Source organism: Netta rufina, assembly GCF_964035555.1.
Source record: "Netta rufina genome assembly, chromosome: 23".
Taxonomy (NCBI): Eukaryota; Metazoa; Chordata; class Aves; order Anseriformes; family Anatidae; genus Netta; species Netta rufina.
In genome coordinates, this window is record NC_140147.1 from 8,519,769 (window position 1) to 8,527,217 (window position 7,449).

A 7,449-nucleotide genomic window follows, 5' to 3' on the forward strand; every position below is an offset into this window, starting at 1 on the left:
TTGCGTTTCCATGGTAACCATGGGGCAGTGTTGCCATGGCAACCATAGGGTTTTGTTGCCATGGTAACCATGGGGTTTGGTTGCTATGGTTAGCATGGCGTTCTGTTGCCATGGTAACCATGGGGTAGTGTTGCTATGGTAACCATGGCGTTCTGTTGCCATGGTAACTATGGGGTTTTGTTGCAATGGTTATCAGGCGGTTCTTTTGGAATGGCAATCATGGGGTAGTGTTGCCATGGTAACCATGGGGTTGGGTTGCTATGGCAACCACGGGGTTTGGTTGCCATGGTAACCATGGGGTTCTGTTGCCATGGTAACAATGGGGTAGTGTTGCCATGGCAACCATGGGGTTGTGTTGCCATGGTCAATATGGGGTTGGGTTGCGATGGTTATCAGGCGGTTGTTTTGGAATAGCAACCATGGGGTAGTGTTGCCATGGTAACCATGCGGTTGTGTTGCCATGGTAACCATGGGGTTGGGTTGCAATGGTTATCAGGCGGTTCTTTTGGAATGGCAACCATGGGGTAGTGTTGCCATGGTAACCATGCAGTTCTGTTGCCATGGTAACAATGGGGTAGTGTTGCCATGGCAACCATGGGGTTGTGTTGCAATGGTAACGATGGGGTTGGGTTGCCATGGCAACCACGGGGTTGTGTTGCCATGGGAACCATGGGGTTGTGTTGCCATGGTAACTAAAGGGTTGGGTTGCTATGGCAACTATGGGGTTTAGTTGCCATGGCAACCATGGGGTTGAGATGCCGTGGTAACTATGCAGTTGGTTTGCCGTGGTAACCATGCGGTTGTGTTGCCATGGTAACCATGGGGTTGGGTTGCCATGGCAACCACGGGGTTTGGTTGCTATGGTAACCATGGGGTTCTCTTGCCATGGTAACCATGGGGTTGGGTTTCCATGGCAACCATGGGGTTGTGTTGCCATGGTAACCATGCGGTTGTGTTGCCATGGCAACCAAGGGGTTGTGTTGCCATGGTAACTATGGGGTTGGGTTGCAATGGTTATCAGGCGGTTCTTTTGGAATGGCAGCCATGGGGTAGTGTTGCCATGGTAACCATGCGGTTGTGTTGCCATGGTAACCATGGGGTAGTGTTGCCATTGTAACCCTGCAGTTGTGTTGCCATGGTAACCATGGGGTTGGGTTGCCATGGCAACCATGGGGTTGTGTTGCCATGGTAACCATGGGGTAGTGTTGCCATGGTAACCATGGGGTTGTGTTGCCATGGTAACGATGGGGTTGGGTTGCCATGGCAACCATGGGGTTGTGTTGCCATGGTAACCATGGCGTTTAGTTGCCATGGCAACTATGGGGTTCTGTTGCCATGGTAACCATGGGGTAGTGTTGCCATGGCAACCATGGGGTTGTGTTGCCATGGTAACGATGGGGCTGGGTTGCCATTGCAACCACGCGGTTGTGTTGGCATGGGAACCATGGCGTTGTGTTGCCATGGTAAATATGGGGTCGGTTTGCTATGGCAACTATGGGGTTTAGTTGCCATGGCAACCATGGTGTCGAGATGCCGTGGTAACCATGCAGTTGGGTTGCCGTGGTAACCATGCGGTTGTGTTGTTGTGGTAACCATGCGGTTGTGTTGCCATGGTAACCATGGAGTTGGGTTGCCATGGCAACCACGGGGTTTGGTTGCTATGGTAACCATGGCGTTCTGTTGCCATGGAAACCATGGGGTTGTTTGCCACGGTAACCATGGCGTTTAGATTCCATGGCAAATATGGGGTTCTGTTGCCATGGTAACCATGGGGTAGTGTTGCCATGGCAACCATGGGGTTGTGTTGCCATGGTAACTATGGTGTTGGGTTGCAATGGTTATCACGCGGTTCTTTTTGAATGGCAACCATGGGGTAGTGTTGCCATGGTAACCATGCGGTTGTGTTGCCATGGTAACCATGGGGTAGCGTTGCCATTGTAACAATGCGGTTGTGTTGCCATGGTAACCATGGGGTTGGGTTGCCATGGAAACCATGGGGTTGTGTTGCCATGGTAACCATGGCGTTTTAGCTGCCATGGCAACTATGGGGTTCTGTTGCCATGGTAACCATGGGGTAGTGTTGCCATGGCAACCATGGGGTTGTGTTGCCATGGTAACGATGGGGTTGGGTTGCCATGGCAACCACGGGGTTGTGTTGCCATGGCAACCATGGGGTTGTGTTGCCATGGTAACTATGGGGTTGGGTTGCTATGGCAACTATGGGGTTTAGTTGCCATGGCAACCATGCGGTTGAGATGCCGTGGTAACCATTCAGTTGGGTTGCCGTGGTAACCATGCGGTTGTGTTGTTGTGGTAACCATGCGGTTGTGTTGCCATGGTAACCATGGCGTTTATTTTCCATGGCAACTATGGGGTTCTGTTGCCATGGTAACCATGGGGTAGTGTTGCCATGGCAACCATGCGGTTGTGTTGCCATGGTAACGATGGGGTTGGGTTCCCATGGCAACCACGCGGTTTGGTTACTATGGTAACCATGGGGTTCTGTTGCCATGGTAACCATGGGGTTGGGTTGCCATGGCAACCATGGCGTTTAGTTGCCATGGCAACTATGGGGTTCTGTTGCCATGGTAACCATGGGGTAGTGTTGCCATGGCAACCATGGAGTTGTGTTGCCATGGTAACGATGGGGTTGGGTTGCCATGGCAACCACGGGGTTGTGTTGCCATGAGAACCATGGGGTTGTGTTGCCATGGTAACCATGGCGTTTAGTTGCCATGGTAACGATGGGGTTGGGAGCCATGGCAACCACGGGGTTGTGTTGCCATGGGAACCACGGGGTTATTTTGCCATGGTAACTGTGGGGTTGGGTTGCTATGGAAACTATGGGGTTTAGTTGCCATGGCAACCATGGGGTTGAGATGCCATGGTAACCATGCAGTTGGGTTGCCGTGGTAACCATGCGGTTATGTTGTTGTGGTAACCATGCGGTTGTGTTTCCATGGTAACCATGGGGATGGGTTGCCATGGCAACCACGGGGTTTGGTTGCTATGGTAACCATGGGGTTCTGTTGCCATGGTAACCATGGGGTTGGGTTGCCATGCCAACCATGGGGTTGTGTTGCCATGGTAACCATGGCGTTTAGTTGCCATGGCAACCATGGGGTTGCGTTTCCATGGTAACCATGCGGTAGTGTTGCCATGGCAACCATGGGGTTGTGTTGCCATGGTAACTATGGGGTTGGGTTGCAATGGTTATCAGGCGGTTCTTTTGGAATGGCAACCATGGGGTAGTGTTGCCATGGTAACCATGCGGTTTTGTTGCCATGGTAACCATGGGGTTTGGTTGCTATGGTTAGCATGGGCTTCTGTTGCCATCGTAACCATGGGGTTGGGTTGCCATGGCAACCATGGAGTTGTGTTGCCATGGTAACCATGGCGTTTAGTTGGCATGGCAACTATGGGGTACTGTTGCCGTGGTAACCATGGGGTTGTGTTGCCATGGCAACCATGGGGTTGTGTTGCCATGGTAACTATGGGGTTGGGTTGCAATGGTTATCAGGCGGTTCTTTTGGAATGGCAATCATGGGGTAGTGTTGCCATGGTAACCATGCGGTTGTGTTGCCATGGTAACCATGGGGTTGGGTTGCCATGGCAACCACGGGGTTTGGTTGCTATGGTAACCATGGCGTTCTCTTGCCATGGTAACCATGGGGTTGGGTTGCCATGGTAACCATGGGTTTCTGTTGCCATGGTAACCGTGAGGCAGTGTTGCCATGGCAACCATGGGGTTTTGTTGCCATGGTAACTATGAGGTTGGGTTTCAATGGTTATCAGGCGGTTCTTTTGGAATGGCAACCATGGGGTAGTGTTGCCATGGTAACCATGGGGTTTTGTTGCCATGGTAACCATGGGGTTTGGTTGCTATGGTTAGCATGGGGTTCTGTTGCCATGGTAACCATGGGGTAGTGTTGCCATGGCAAGCATGGGGTTGTGTTGCCATGGTAACTATGGGGTTGGGTTGCAATGGTTATCAGGCGGTTCTTTTGGAATGGCAATCATGGGGTAGTGTTGCCATGGTAACCATGCGGTTGTGTTGCCATGGTAACCATGGGGTTGGGTTTCCATGGCAACCACGGGGTTTGGTTGCTATGGTAACCATGGCGTTCTGTTGCTATGGTAACCATGCGGTTGTGTTGCCATGGTAACCATGGGGTTCTGTTGCCATGGTAACAATGGGGTAGTGTTGTCATGGCAACCATGGGGTTGTGTTGCCATGGTAACTATGGGGTTGGGTTGCAATGGTTATCAGGCGGTTGTTTGGAATGGCAACCATGGGGTAGTGTTGCCATGGTAACCATGCGGTTGTGTTGCCATGGTAACCATGGGGTTCGGTTGCCATGGCAACCATGGGGTTGTGTTGCCATGGTAACCATGGCGTTTAGTTGCCATGGCAACTATGGGGTTCTGTTGCCATGATAACCATGGGGTAGTGTTGCCATGGCAACCATGGGGTTGTGTTGCCATGGTAACGATGGGGTTGGGTTGCCATGGCAACCACGGGGTTGTGTTGCCATGGGAACCATGGGGTTGTGTTGCCATGGTAACTATGGGGTTGGGTTGCTATGGCAACTATGGGGTTTAGTTGCCATGGCAACCATGCGGTTGAGATGCCGTGGTAACCATGCAGTTGGGTTGCCGTGGTAACCATGCGGTTGTGTTGTTGTGGTAACCATGCGGTTGTGTTGCCATGGTAACCATGGCGTTTATTTTCCATGGCAACTATGGGGTTCTGTTGCCATGGTAACCATGGGGTAGTGTTGCCATGGCAACCATGGGGTTGTGTTGCCATGGTAACGATGGGGTTGGGTTCCCATGGCAACCACGAGGTTTGGTTACTATGGTAACCATGGGGTTCTGTTGCCATGGTAACCATGGGGTTGGGTTGCCATGGCAACCACGGGGTTGTGTTGCCATGAGAACCATGGGGTTGTGTTGCCATGGTAACCATGGCGTTTAGTTGCCATGGTAACGATGGGGTTGGGAGCCATGGCAACCACGGGGTTGTGTTGCCATGGGAACCACGGGGTTATTTTGCCATGGTAACTGTGGGGTTGGATTGCTATGGAAACTATGGGGTTTAGTTGCCATGGCAACCATGGGGTTGAGATGCCATGGTAACCATGCAGTTGGGTTGCCGTGGTAACCATGCGGTTATGTTGTTGTGGTAACCATGCGGTTGTGTTTCCATGGTAACCATGGGGTTGGGTTGCCATGGCAACCACGGGGTTTGGTTGCTATGGTAACCATGGGGTTCTGTTGCCATGGTAACCATGGGGTTGGGTTGCCATGCCAACCATGGGGTTGTGTTGCCATGGTAACCATGGCGTTTAGTTGCCATGGCAACCATGGGGTTGCGTTTCCATGGTAACCATGCGGTAGTGTTGCCATGGCAACCATGGGGTTGTGTTGCCATGGGAACTATGGGGTTGGGTTGCAATGGTTATCAGGCGGTTCTTTTGGAATGGCAACCATGGGGTAGTGTTGCCATGGTAACCATGCGGTTTTGTTGCCATGGTAACCATGGGATTTGGTTGCTATGGTTAGCATGGGGTTCTGTTGCCATCGTAACCATGGGGTTGGGTTGCCATGGCAACCATGGAGTTGTGTTGCCATGGTAACCATGGCGTTTAGTTGGCATGGCAACTATGGGGTACTGTTGCCATGGTAACAATGGGGTTGTGTTGCCATGGCAACCATGGGGTTGTGTTGCCATGGTAACTATGGGGTTGGGTTGCAATGGTTATCAGGCGGTTCTTTTGGAATGGCAATCATGGGGTAGTGTTGCCATGGTAACCATGCGGTTGTGTTGCCATGGTAACCATGGGGTTGGGTTGCCATGGCAACCACGGGGTTTGGTTGCTATGGTAACCATGGCGTTCTCTTGCCATGGTAACCATGGGGTTGGGTTGCCATGGTAACCATGGGTTTCTGTTGCCATGGTAACCGTGAGGCGGTGTTGCCATGGCAACCATGGGGTTGTGTTGCCATGGTAACTATGAGGTTGGGTTTCAATGGTTATCAGGCGGTTCTTTTGGAATGGCAACCATGGGGTAGTGTTGCCATGGTAACCATGGGGTTTTGTTGCCATGGTAACCATGGGGTTTGGTTGCTATGGTTAGCATGGGGTTCTGTTGCCATGGTAACCATGGGGTAGTGTTTCCATGGTAACCATGGAGTTGGGTTGCCATGGCAACCATGGGGTTGTGTTGCCATGGTAACCATGGCGTTTAATTTCCATGGGAACTATGGGGTTCTGTTGCCATGGTAACCATGAGGTAGTGTTGCCATGGCAACCATGCGGTTGTGTTGCCATGGTAACCATGGGGTTGGGTTGCCATGGCAACCACGCGGTTTGATTGCTATGGTAACCATGGGGTTCTGTTGCCATGGTAACCATGGGGTTGGGTTGCCATGTTAACCATGGCTTTTAGTTGCAATGGCAACTATGGGGTTCTGTTGCCATGGTAACCATGGGGTAGTGTTGCCATGGAAACCATGCCGTTGTGTTGCCATGGTAACCATGGGGTAGCGTTTCCATTGTAACCATGCGGTTGTGTTGCCATTTTAAGTATGGGGTTGGGTTGCAATGGTTATCAGGCGGTTCTTTTGGAATGGCAACCATGGGGTAGTGTTGCCATGGTAACCATGGGGTAGCGTTGCCAAAGTAACCATGCGGTTGTGTTGCCATGGTAACCATGGGGTTGTGTTGCCATGGTAACCATGGATTTTAGTTGCCATGGCAACTATGGGATACTGTTGCCATGGTAACCATGGGGTAGAGTTGCCATGGCAAACATGGGGTTGTGTTGCCATGGTAACGATGGGGTTGGGTTGCCATGGCAACCATGGGGTTGTGTTGCCATGGTAACGATGGGGTTGGGTTGCCATGGAAACCACGGGGTTGTGTAGCCATGAGAACCATGGGGTTGTGTTGCCATGGTAACCATGGAGTTTAGTTGCCATGGCAACTATGGGATACTGTTGCCATGGTAACCATGGGGTAGTGTTGCCATGGCAAACATGGGGTTGTGTTGCCATGGTAACTATGGGGTTGGGTTGCTATGGCAACTATGGGGTTTAGTTGCCATGGCAACCATGCGGTTGAGATGCCGTGGTAACCATGCGATTGTGTTGCCATGGTAACCATGGGGTAGTGTTGCCATGGCAACCATAGGGTTGTGTTGCCATGGTAACCATGGCGTGTAGTTGCCATGGCAACTATGGGGTTCTGTTGCCATGGTAACCATGGGGTAGTGTTTCCATGGCAACCATGGGGTTGGGTTGCCATGGCAACCACTGGGTTTGGTTGCTATGGTAACCATGGCGTTTAGTTGCCATGGTAACCATGGGGTTGTGTTGCCATGGTAACCATGGGGTAGTGTTGCCATGGCAACCATAGGGTTGTGTTGCCATGGTAACCATGGCGTT